This window comes from Cyrtonyx montezumae, unplaced genomic scaffold, assembly GCF_038088225.1.
Source record: "Cyrtonyx montezumae isolate F1298 unplaced genomic scaffold, pur_monq_1.0 scaffold_3, whole genome shotgun sequence".
In the NCBI taxonomy this organism is placed as follows: domain Eukaryota; kingdom Metazoa; phylum Chordata; class Aves; order Galliformes; family Odontophoridae; genus Cyrtonyx; species Cyrtonyx montezumae.
In genome coordinates this window covers 119,488,600-119,502,458 of record NW_027072034.1, presented here as the reverse complement: position 1 = coordinate 119,502,458, position 13,859 = coordinate 119,488,600, and positions in this window count along the sequence as shown.

The window sequence follows — 13,859 nt, the reverse complement described above, 5'->3', positions numbered from 1 at the left end:
TTTTCAGGTCTTTACCTATATTCAGGATGTCAACCTGACAACTGTGTTATCTATTTTCCTGAATGCTCTCTTGGCAATTTATATCATATGGAGGAAGCCTTCCTCAAAACCAGAGAGTGTTGAATGGCAGGGAAGGTGGAAAAAATTAGGAAAGAAATTAGAAGCGTGGGGACCCCCGGTGTTATGCAATTTTGATCTTGAGCACCTGTGGGACCCTGAGAAATTCAGTGAGTGTTTAGGTAAGGAGTCATGTGACTCAGGACGGTCTGAGAAGGAATGTATTGTTTGGGGTCTGGCTTGTGCTTATCGAGCCATAATTGATATTCTGGAGAGAAATGGTTTCCAAACCAAGGTCCAAAGCAAAAATGAAAACCTCCAAGTTAGACCTGACCAATCACAGGAAGCACCGGTATCAGTGTCGGTTGCCCCTGTGGAAGGCCAGAAATGGACACGGCCGTCCTCGCGCCTAGAACGGAAAGAAGAAGCAGAGAAAAAAAAGGAAGATCCAGGCGAGGGGCCCTCCTCAGCACCACCACCACCACCACCACCTAAAAAGGCCACTAAGAAAAGTGAGAGACATGGAGAAGACAGCGATGATGATGGAGTCACTGTTACCACTACTCGTCGGCCCCTAAAGATGACTGAAATACAAGGTTCAAGAAAGGAGTTTGTACGGCGCTCGGGTGAATCTATTGTCACCTGGTTGCTGCGGTGTTGGGACAGCGGTGCCAGCAGCGTGTCCCTAGATGGCAGCGAAGCCCGCCAACTGGCAAGCATTGCCCGAGACCCAGCTATCGACAGAGGAATTGGCAGATGTCTGAATGGAGTCGCTACCCTCTGGGAACGAGTCCTAGTGGCTGTAAAGGATAGATACCCTTACAAAGATGATCTGGAGCCTAAGGTGGAAAGATGGAACACCGTGGAGAAAGGCATCCAATTTTTGAGAGAAACAGCCGTAGTAGAGATGCTGTATGATCCCAATTTCGTCCCTAACAATCCACACCAGGACCGTGATCCTGATAGAGTAAGGTGCACACCTGATGTATATCGCAAGCTCTCAAAAACAGCACCAGAGAGGTACGCAAGTACACTGGTAGCAATGTTCCATAGATTCGAGGGTCAAGACAGAAGACTCCCAGTTTATGAATTGACTATTACTCTCCAAAACTTTGAACAACAGTTTCCACCATCACGTGCTTCCATTGCAGCTATAGTAGCAGAAGAAGTAGGTGAGATAAAGAAAACTATACTGGACGAACTGTCATTACTGATGAATAGGGATGAACCTGTGTCAGTATTGGAAACACCTGATGAAGACGAGCATGACGCAAAGAATCTGATGAAGCAATTTATCAAACTGTTGAAAGTCTCGGCCACTAAAGGCAACCGCCCCTCTGCACGAGCAAATGACGGCAGTAACATCATGTCACGTGTGGCCATGTGGAGCTTCTTACGAGAAAACGGAGAGGACATGAGGAAGTGGCATAAAAAACCCACTCCTGTACTGCGAGCACGGGTGAGAGAACTACAGCAGAGATCAGCCACCAATGAAATTGCTCCCGTCACTGCAGGTAACCAATAGAGGGGCCCTGCCCTCAGCCAGGGGAGGGAAAGGGATAACAGAGTGTATTGGACTGTGTGGATTAGATGGCCTGGCACATTAGAGCCACAAAGATATAAGGCACTGGTGGACACTGGTGCACAGTGCACTCTGATGCCCTCGAGTTATAAAGGGACAGAATTGATTCATATTTCTGGAGTGACTGGGGGTTCTCAGGAACTGTCTGTGTTGGAGGCAGAAATAAGCCTCACCGGTAAAACCTGGCAGAAGCATCCCATAGTGACTGGACAGGGGGCTCCATGCATACTTGGTATTGACTATCTCAGAAGGGGACATTTCAAGGATCCCAAGGGGTACCGATGGGCTTTTGGAATAGCTGCTGTAGATGCAGACAACATTCAGCAGCTGTCTGTTTTACCTGGCCTGTCAGAAGATCCGTCTGTTGTGGGGGTACTGAAAGTGAAAGAGCAGCAGGTACCTATCGCTACAAAAACAGTGCACAGACGGCAGTACCGCACCAACAGGGATTCCTTGCTCCCCATTCATGACTTGATCCGTCAGCTAGAGAGCCAGGGAGTGATCAGCAAGACTCACTCACCTTTTAACAGCCCCATATGGCCGGTGCGTAAAGCCAGTGGAGAATGGAGGCTGACGGTAGATTACCGTGGCCTGAATGAAGTCACACCCCCACTGAGTGCTGCTGTGCCAGATATGTTGGAGCTGCAGTATGAACTGGAGTCAAAAGCAGCCAAGTGGTATGCCACTATAGACATTGCCAATGCATTCTTTTCTATTCCTTTGGCCACAGAGTGCAGACCACAGTTTGCTTTCACCTGGAGGGGCGTTCAGTACACCTGGAACCGTTTGCCCCAGGGGTGGAAACACAGCCCAACCATCTGCCATGGGCTGATTCAAACCACACTGGAACAGGGTGGGGCACCTGAGCACCTCCAGTATATTGATGACATTGTTGTGTGGGGTGATACAGCAGAGGAAGTTTTTAAAAAAGGAGAGCAAATAATCCAAATTCTTCTGGGTGCTGGTTTTGCTATTAAACGGAACAAAGTGAAGGGACCTGCCCAAGAAATTCAATTCCTAGGAGTAAAATGGCAAGATGGACGTCGTCACATTCCAGGAGATGTGATTGACAAAATCACCAGTATGTCACCACCCACTAGCAAGAAAGAGACACAGTCTTTTCTGGGTGTAGTAGGTTTTTGGAGGATGCACATCCCAAACTACAGCCTCATAGTAAGCCCCCTCTATCAAGTGACTCGGAAAAAGAATAATTTTGCATGGGGTCCTGAACAGCAGCAGGCCTTTGAGCAAATCAAGCAGGAGATAGCCCGTGCTGTGGCCCTGGGGCCAGTTCGGTTGGGACAGGATGTGAAAAACATCCTCTACACTGCTGCTGGAGAGAAAGGTCCCACTTGGAGTCTGTGGCAAAGAGCCTCTGGGGAGACCCGAGGCCGACCCCTTGGATTTTGGAGCAGAGCGTACAGGGGTTCAGAGGAGTGCTACACTCCAACTGAGAAGGAGATTTTGGCCGCATACGAGGGGGTTCGGGCTGCCTCTGAAGTAATTGGTACTGAGACACAGCTCCTCCTGGCACCTCGACTGCCAGTGCTGAATTGGATGTTCAAAGGAAAGGTTCCCCCCACCCATCATGCTACCGATGCCACCTGGAGTAAGTGGATTGCACTGATTACACAGCGAGCTCGGATGGGGAACCTCAACCGTCCAGGAATCCTGGAGGTGATCATGGACTGGCCTGAAGGCAAGAAATTTGGAACATCCCCATCAGAGGAGATACCACGTGCTAAAGAGGCCCCACCATATAACGAACTACTAGAGAATGAAAAGACGTATGCCCTCTTCACTGATGGATCGTGTCGTATTGTTGGGAAGCATCGCAGATGGAAGGCTGCTGTGTGGAGCCCCACACGACGAGTTGCAGAGGCCACCGAAGGAGAAGGAGAGTCAAGCCAATTTGCGGAGGTAAAGGCTGTCCAGCTGGCCTTAGATGTGGCTGAACGGGAGAGGTGGCCCGTGCTATATCTTTATACTGACTCTTGGATGGTGGCAAATGCTTTATGGGGTTGGTTGCAGCAGTGGGAACAGGACAACTGGCAACGGAAGGGTAAACCTATTTGGGCTGCTGAACTGTGGAAAGACATTGCTGCCCGAACAAAAAGGTTGGGTGTAAAGGTGCGCCATGTAGATGCTCATGTGCCCAAGAATCGAGCTACTGAAGAGCAGAAAAATAACCATCAGGTAGATCGAGCTGCCAGAATTGAGGTGTCTCAGATCGATTTGGACTGGCAGAACAAAGGAGAGCTGTTTTTAGCTCGGTGGGCCCATGAGACCTCTGGCCATCAAGGAAGGGATGCGACCTATAAGTGGGCTAGAGACCGAGGGGTGGACTTAACTATGGATGCCGTTGCACAGGTTATCCATGACTGTGACACATGTGCCATAATTAAACAGGCCAAGAGGATGAAACCCCTCTGGCAGGAAGGGCGATGGGAAAAGTATAAATATGGGGAGGCGTGGCAGGTTGATTATATCACCTTGCCACGAACTCGCGATGGTAAGCGTTACGTGCTCACCATGGTGGAGGCGACCACTGGGTGGCTTGAGACATACGCAGTACCCCATGCTACCGCCCGAAACACCATCTTAGGGCTCGAGAGACAAGTCCTATGGAGACATGGCACTCCAGAGAGAATTGAGTCCGATAATGGGACTCATTTCAAAAATTCTCTTGTGGATATCTGGGCCAAAGAACACGGCATTGAATGGATCTACCATATCCCCTACCATGCACCAGCTGCTGGTAAGATCGAGCGCTACAACGGGTTGTTAAAAACCACGTTGAGAGCAATGGGTGGTGGGACATTCAAGCACTGGGAGAAGCATCTGGCAGAAGCCACCTGGCTGGTCAACACTAGGGGATCAGTCAACCGAGAGGGTCCTACACAGTCCGGCTCCCTACAGACCATAGAGGGAGATAAGGTCCCTGTGGTACATGTGAGGAGCATGTTGGGAAAAGCGGTGTGGGTCCTTCCAGCCTCTGGAAAGGGCAAACCACTCCGTGGAACCGTTTTTGCGCAGGGACCTGGGTGCACCTGGTGGGTAATGGATAAAAATGGGGATGTCCAGTGTGTCCCACAAGGGAATTTGATGCTGGGGGAATGCAGTCTGTAATTACGTGTGTATGTATGTATATATATATATATGTTTCTATGTAACTCATGTTATTACTGTTTGGTTATGTATAGATGTGTGTTAAGCATGATGTGATGATGTGGAATAAGGGGTGGAATGTTGTGGTTTTGTGGTTTTGATGCCGGTATTCCACATCAGAGCATCATGCAGCAGTTAAGGAGTTAATGCTGGGGGAGCAGCAGAGGGGAGGGGCGGAGCTCCGCACCGGATGCAGGCGGCGCTCGGTCGGGGCGCGTTGCTCTGGGCTGCCGTGGAGGTTCAGCACGTGTGCTTCCCCTGCGGGTCCTCCTTAGCGTAAGCTCATAGCTTTTGGTTTGGAAATTTTTCTCTCTCTTTCAATTGTTCAATTTTATTAGATTTAGTAAAGTTACCGTTCCTTCTCAGATCGTGCCGTTGTTTTCTTGTAGACCCATCTCTTCCCGCCGTTTCCCCCTCCCCCTCCCGGAGCGCGGCTCTGCTCGGGCGGCCGCGCGGCCACTGACGCAGTTTCTTTTTCTCTCCCCTCTCCCTTCTCGGTTTCCTTTGGGTCACTGTCACGGACAACACCGTGACAGGGTCCAAGATCAATACAAGGAAGAGCTAGTGAGAAATGTTACCAAGCAACTGCAGGTCAAGCAAAAAATGCAGGAAAACAAAATACAGAAGAACAAAATGCAGGAAAACAAACAGTCACCCCTCTATGATGAGGTGAGAAAAATCCTAGGGGAATCTGGACCTACCAAGGGGGTTAACCCGTTCATTAACCTTACGCAAGAAATTGCCACTGAATTAAATATATCCTCATGTTGGATATGCGGGGGGTCTCAGATGACAGAACAATGGCCCTGGAGAGGGGAGGGACTAGAACCATGGCAATTACTAAATTGGAATCATACTCACAGGTCAACTGAAATGAGACCAGAGGGATGGATACTTAGTCATGAAGTTATTGGACAAATCTGTATATCAAGGGAAGGAAGGCAATTTAAACGATATTTGGGAGTTACCCCCTGCAAAATGGTATTAACCACAAACTCCACGGAGGGACCGGGACATTGGTGGCCCGGCTCTCCCCAGGGATATTGGACAAATAATTGTACATCTCTTACTAAGCACTCCCTATGTTGGAAGAATGAGAGCAATGAAAATCCCTTCAGGGAAATAGAAGCCTTAAAGGAATTTTGGGAAGAGCCGGGAAGGAATGTCTCAGATTGGAGATCTCCTGACGGACTATTTTGGATCTGTGGAAGACGGGCATTTAATAAATTGCCAAAAGACTGGAAAGGCACTTGTACTATTGGGATAATACAACCAGCCTTTTTCCTATTACCTAGACAACGGGGGAAAACTCTGGGAGTGCCACTATACGAAACTCTGGCTAGACAAATACGAGAATTAAGAATAGGAGGGACTCAAACCTGGAAGGATGATGAATGGCTTCCACAGAGAATAATAGAATACTACGACCCAGCTCTGTGGGCCCAAGATGTTAGTTGGGGATATAGAACTCCCATCTATATGCTGAATCAAATTATTAGGTTACAAGCCGTGGTAGAATTAGTAACAAACCAAACAGCAGAGGCCTTAAAATTAATAGCCCGACAACTCTCACAAACCAGGGCAGCAGTATATCAAAATTGGTTAGCTCTAGATTACTTACTGGCGGAGGAAGGAGGGGTCTGTGGAAGGTTCAACACCTCCGAATGCTGTCTCAAAATAGACGATAGCGGACAAGCCATAACAAATATTGCAGAAGAGATAAAAAGAATTGCCCATGTTCCGGTCCAGAGGTGGAATTCAATTCTAAACGATGATTGGTGGAATCAGTTATTTGGGGGCGCGTGGTGGAAACGACTGGGTTTCATGATATTGTGTGGGATGATTGGACTAATATTTATATCTTGTGTAATTCCATGCCTCATTCGGATAATACCTTCCATGATACAAGGAATGCAGATTTCTGCAATGCCAATAGATCCAGAAGAAGCAAAGTCTGGAAGGACCCACAAATTGATGATAGTAAAAACTGAAGCGGCTCCATTTTTGCAAGCTGCTAGGAAAGCAGGATTGAATTTAGAATACCGGACACGAATCACTGATGGCGATCAAAAAGGAAATGGGGGATTGTGAAACATGTAAAGGTGATTCGTGTCAAAGATAAAAAGTCAAAGCTGCTGACACAATACCTTCAGACTGGCATTAATTCCAATTGGTATACAAAGTTACTTAAAGGAGTAAAATGTCCTTGTGAGACATGGAAGGATAGAACTTTATCTACATTTCAAACACCAGTCTTGTGTAACAAAAAGCGTATTCCTCACACCAAGGGGTGAAACTAACACAGACCTTGGAAGATTAGCCTGGAATGCACCCAGAGATGGGGCCAGTGGCCCTTTTCGGGGTACTTAGCTTGGGGAAGCTAATCCCTGGAAAAGGACCACATGGCGCCAAAGGTGCTACTCCCTTACTGATTTATCTGTTGGACCAGCTGTGTTAAGCTTATCGCTACCCCTCCTAACAAAATACCAGTGAGGGGCTCTTCCCCTTCAAGGTTTGAAGATTTACGTCAAAATCAACCCTTAAGTGTAATCCTCTCTATAAATCAGAGTTTGGAATGTGATGAATATGTATGAACTATACTTTTAAATAGGTATTCTTACTTTCTTTGCGGTGTGTCGTTGGTGGAGCGAGACTCCCCGGCACACCCAGCGCTGCTTGCTTATTGCTTTTCACCTTTTGATTATAATAAAATATTCTAAAAACTCAGATTGGACTCTGAGCGTTTATGACAGATGTAAGGTGGAAAATGTTTACTCAGAGGGCTGTGAGGCACTGGCATAGGCTGCCCAGAGAAGCACCGACGTTAGCACGCTTTCACTAAAACTGTTACAGAAGTACCACGAATGGTGCCTCGTAGAAACGTTAACTAACCGTGGCTGGATATTATTTCAGATCACAGTATGGCTTCTTTCTCTGAAGTACCTGAAAAAACTAATGAAGCTACATCCTACCTCTACTTCCACTATTTTTGGGCAAAGGTCAGAGGAAGCAATAGGAAATATTCTGTTTGTGATGATTCTTTGTGAGTAGAAAGAGATTTGACTTGGCTTTGTAGTAGCCTTTGTAAGACTGCATCTGAATTTATCAATAGCATCTTAGGTATTGGAAAAAAGACGGTATAAATATTAAAGTAAGAACGGATGGTGATTTGTGTGGGCTTTATTTTATTTGTGCTGTGAAAGTGTACATCCACTGATATAAAGTATACATACTGAAAAATTTCACCTAGTAGCTGTACATTTATCTCCAAAAATACTTCTAGCCTGGCTGGTGTACTGCAGGTATGTTTTCCATTCTTTCTTCTTGAATTTTCTACAGCTGAGGTACAAATAACTAACGTGTAAGAGCAGAGACGAGCACAGCACTGTATGCTGTTGAGATGCACGACTGCAACAATACATTACAGTATCAGTGATCGGGAGTTCACCATCCATAAGGTGCTTTCAGAGTTTCTGGACTTGTCAGAGTTGAAAACTTGGACTTTTTCTTAAGAATGTCTATAACTGCAATTACTGTTTTGAGCAATATTGCATAGTAGATGGGGGAGGTATAACTGTTTTTCATTTTGACTGGTGTATATAATGTAAATACACTCAGAAAGTAATCTCAGTGAACATGTCATCCGGGATTTGTTGTCACAAAGCCTCTGTCCAATGTTGTTAACCTGCTGTGTCTGCTGGCACAGCTGGTGAAGTGAGTGCTCCTTATCTGTCCCAGTTAAGACTAGTAAGACTAATGTCTAAGTGAGACACGTTCAGTTGCTTAACTACAGGTGTGCTGGTTGTTGATTTTTGTTTTCTTTTTCAGATATGTTTTTTGATGTATATATGTGTTTGTAAACCAGTGAAGCATATTGCATGAATTTTCTTTAGCAAGTCCTCAGTGAACACATAGTATTAAATATTAAGAATATTGGTGAGACCAGGAAGATAATAAAAATGTCTTTCTACATGAGAAAAGGCCAACTATTCAGATCATCCTCAAATTGAGAACTTGTACAATACATAATATATACTATTATATGATAATATATATAGGCTGTATATCTCTTCCTGCTAGTAGACAGACAAACTAAGTAACTTTCTTTCTTCCAATCTCTTTGTAGGTAGTTTACAACACAGGGAAATAAAGGATTAATAACATCTTGGCTGAAGTGCATTGCTTCCAGGACTCTGCTTGTGGAAATAGAGTAAGCATGCTGAGTAGCAGGCAGGCCTGGGTTGCTCCACAGGGCATCAATTTGGAAGAATTTAGCACTGTTAAGCACTAAGCCAAATCAAACTTCAACACGAGTTTTAAGCCTGGAAATAAATAAATAATTACAGCATGTGCAATGTTATGGTGAGCACCCAGACTGTGGAGTTACAGGTATGCCAGTAAAATGAAACAGTTTGGGGCCGTTTCCTAGTTCTGAGTTTCGGGCATTACTCCTAGAAAGAATGTCTGTTGGGCATCTTCTCGAGTTCACACCATAACCAAAAGTGTAATTGAGTTTACAGCAGCTCTGTCTGGCAGAGGCTGAGCATTAGAGTATGAGTGTGGGAACCACCTGAAGGGTGGGCCCTGTGGTACCGAGCTGTGTTGGGGCAGCGCTTGGAAGGCCACGTGGGATCAGTTCAGGAAGGATGGCATCTCACCAGAGTGACACCACGCTGGGCAAAGAGTGACCACAAGGGAACATAGAGGCACATCTTTGTGCTTGTCAACTCACTGCAGTCAAACCTCAGTGCAATTCATTTGACTCTAATTAATTACAGCGCTGTTATTAGCAAAGTAAATATTGTAGATGTTAGAAATTCCATACCCAATTCATTTTTATTAGGTGCATTTATTTGACACTTATGAATATGCAAACATCGTGTTTTAGACATACTACAGTAACAATGCTATGCATCCAAGCACAGTCTCTGCTCCAAGTGGCTCGCCGTTAGACTCTAACCTGTTTGCCATTTGGTCACTCATTGTTTGTACGCCCGGGAAAAGGAAAACAGGGCTAAGACTCATTTCCTTAAGTAAGTCTCTGGCAAACAGATTGTTGCTAATTGCAATAACTCCCCAAAATTCAGCTTTTTGTGCAGGTACATCAATAAGGAAAATCAATAGTCTTAACACCTGAACAAACAAACAGTATTAACTATACTCCTAGAACTCTCAAAACCAAACGGAAAATAAAAATGCAAAGCTGCAAAAGTTAAATATTGAAATCCTTTTTAAATAGATGCAGGAGTAAGAACAGACCATAATGATAATGGAGCTCCGCTCAATTTATTGTCCTGCTCAGTATAATACCGTAAAGTACAGACTAACACTAAACAAACACTAAAGGTAAGATTTAGATAACATGGCAAAATGAGAATAAAAGAATTAACTAAAAGGCAGACAACATACAGAATGCTGCTGCAAGGCACTCTGTGCTCCAGTTTGAAAATCCAATGTTTAATTAGAGAGAGAGAGACATTCAGTATGCTTAGTAATTGATTTTAAAAAAATGTTTTGTGTCTTTCACATTTTTCTGAAATTTAATGTCTCTCTGTCCAAGATGTCTTCCAGCCTCCACCAGTTCTTCTCTGTTCATGAACATCAGGTCTAGCAGGGCACCTCTCCTGGTAGGATCTCTTGCCACATGCGTCAGGAAGTTATCTTCCACACATTCTAGAAACCTCAAATCTTCAAGAGATTAATGATATAATCTGGTGAGATAAAACCTATTTCCATTGTGCCCCCAAATTAAAAGTGGCTGCTTGTACTAGGTGGAACACCTTTTGCACTGCTATTTCTTGGTTTTAAACAGTTCTAGTGTGTACCGTCCTCAGGATTATAAAATAATGGCCTTTACACAGCTTTTTCCAACACACCAAATGATGGAGCAGTCATTAATAAGGGGATGAGAGTCTTCTGTGAGTCCCTGAGGTGTGTCTGTTCAAAGCGGTGCAGTACACTCAAGGGCAAATAAAACAATGGGAAATCAGAGGACTTCAACTACTGTGGCTATTTATTCTGCAGCAACTTCAGACCCAGCCATGGTGATAGTCTTCTAATGCTTTAAATCAAACAGTCAGTGTCTGTGGCCTCGAGGTAAGAAATGTTCAACATCTGTCAGTTTCCAGACATGAAACATTGCAGCTACCCTACCTGAAGGAAATTTTGCTTTCTGTGCACCAGAAATCTCAGCAGTACTGTTGTCATGTGCCATTTTCACTAAGGAACGCAAGATTTCCTCTTCACAAAACACCCAACAATTCCTAAGATAAAATTTTAAGTTATTTGCAAAATATGATATTTATAATATTTTAAAATTCCACAAAACTGCATCCATAAACTGTTCCATTTTTTTAACACTCTAAAAACCACTCTTGACATCTGCCCATGACATGAGAAATTGTATCACTGTCTACTTCATCAGGCCACCTGTTCAGGCTGTATCTGCCTGCATGCCCTTTGGCCAATGAGAAAGAACTATGGATGCAAATATAAGTGGGAATAGAATGAATGACAAGCCCCATAAGACATTTCATTTCTAAATGTCCACGGGCTGGTACTTTGGAGCACAAGTTATTCAGTGCTCCTGTCTTATATTGTTAGCTGGGTGCTTCCTGTGCCAAGAGAACAAAGTTTTTGATCAAAAGTAGTCAACTGAAATAGCTGGCACAAGGCACTTTTATTTACCACTTTCTTCTATTTACCACTTTCATCTATTTATACATGATTGTCACGTTTCTGTTATTGTTGTTGTTCTTTCAGTTCTGCATCTTATTTGTCCAGTTTGCAAATTTGCCTTCAGAGAAGTCTTGCTGGATTTTACATCCTCATTCACCTCCAGGAGTAAAAAAAAGATCGGAAGGTCACAGCGGATACTGTAATGAAAACCTTGGAAGTCACTGAGTTCTCTGCTGTGCTTAGTCAAAAGACACTTGAATTTTAAAATATGAATAATTTTCCTGAACTCAATAGAATTACAGTGGGTCATGTCAGAGTATACTTTGCCTGGCACATACTCCTCTACAGTATTATCATCTTCAAAATCTGCTCTTCAGGTTTTTCCTGCAGTGAAGGAGGAGCTGTGAAGATGAAAGAAGCACATTCTCTCCTCACAGTGAAAATTCATCAAAATACCTTTACAATGCAAAACAGCAGTAGTAAGAGTACCGACCTTTGAAGACACTGCTTTTGTCCAGGGGGAGCAAAATGTGTCACTAAAAAACAAACAAACAAACAAACAAACAAACAAACAAACCCCACACAAATGAACAAAGAAACAAAAAGAAAACCTATAGAAGTATGTAAGTGTTCTTAAAAGAAGAGTCAAAATTATTTGGAATTAACGAAATTAATATTCTGATACTCAGAAAACCTGCCCACCAGCAAGTACGGGAGTGGAATAACTCTATTAGTCTTACCTGCATGTATGTTACTTGCTGACTGCATCTATACTGGCTATGAGATCCCGGGTCTTGATCCACTGCAAACCGTCTGTAGCAGTACACTTCAGTTTCAGGCTAGACGTATTTCTTGAACTAATTTTTGTTTAGTATGAGTTGAGACAAGAAATTTGTCTTTTTTAGTAGGAAGGAAGAGGAACTGTAGTCTTGGCCACATTTTGGATAAAACTTGATCTGGAACTGTTTGTTCTTGTAGAATTAATTTTACGTTGGAATACAAATGAACACACAAACATGCTTTTATATTATTTTAAGTAATGTTTACCATCAGATTATCTGAACATCTATTTTATATATTTATTTTTATTATTATTACTTTATTGTTGCCCATATAACGGTCTGGAGAAGAGGTAGGACTAAAGAAAGTAGCCAAGTTTACAGGAACCTAACCATCTCACGATGTTTTACAAATTCAGCTGTTTACTTCTGCCTAATTACTTTTTATCTTAGGGGAAGACACAGCAGACCTTCTGTATTTTAAGCACAAGAGCTTTATTTTACTACCTCTGTACCACAGTAATAAGCTTCTATCATTATTTTCACCTGGCCAGAAAAACCAAATGTGAAAAGCAAAGGCATTTAACATTGCCATCTGAGGTTTCTCAATTTCGTATTCGTTCAAGAGAGAAGGAAGGAATCATTTTTGTTACCAGTTTCCCAGTCATCTGCACTTTTACCAACCTCTGTTTCTTGGAGATGCTGTAGTTTAAACTTCATTTTCCCTCAATTCCTTCGCTGACCTAGAGGTGTGGTCCATATCAGTGTTGACTCGAAACAAAAGACAATGCTACTCAGATACAATTCTTCTCCTTGCAATGATTTTCTCTCTTCTCTGTAGTAACAACAACAAAACTTGGTGGATTAAATTCAAGTGTTCAGGTCAAGATAAGGAAGTAGCACTGTGAAAGTTTGATGGCACTGCTGTGAGATCATGTTGGGAAGGAATGCTAGGAGCACTGGGAGAAGGTGGAATCCTGAGAAGAATCAGCAGAGGGTTTCAGATGCTGGAGACTGAAAGTGGACCCCGAGAGTGTATAGTTCAGAACTGTGTTGGACAGATTTGGGGCAGCTGTTAACAATGCAACTTTCTGTCTCCTACTTTTCCTACATCTGAGACTGCATTTTGTTTACAGTGGGAATTAATGTTCTTCACAAAATACCTGAAGGTTTTCAGACTAGAAAGGCTGAAGTAGGCTCTTGGTTTCAGAACTGTTCCTTCAAAAGACTGTTTCCATGAGAAGGGCGGTGAGGGCTGTCCAGTTTGGGAGGTGACAGAAACGCCTCTTGGAAAGTGTGTAAGATAAGGCAGAAGTACAGTAACACGATCACATTAAGATTAAAAAATATACAGCTATTTAGTGATTTTGAATAGAGGCTGTTTTACCTCTCCCTGAGTTGGCCACTAGGAAGCATAACAAGCCTACAGGACATCTTGGTGGTAATTTAAAGCTGCTGCAGAACGCTGTAGAGAGCTTGCTGCCGTGGAGAGCTGGAATCAAACTCACTGCAATGAAGGTCCACGAGTGTTTGTGGTCTATTCCTGGGACTGTACTGACCCCTAGTGACTGCAATTCTAATTAAATAATTTACAG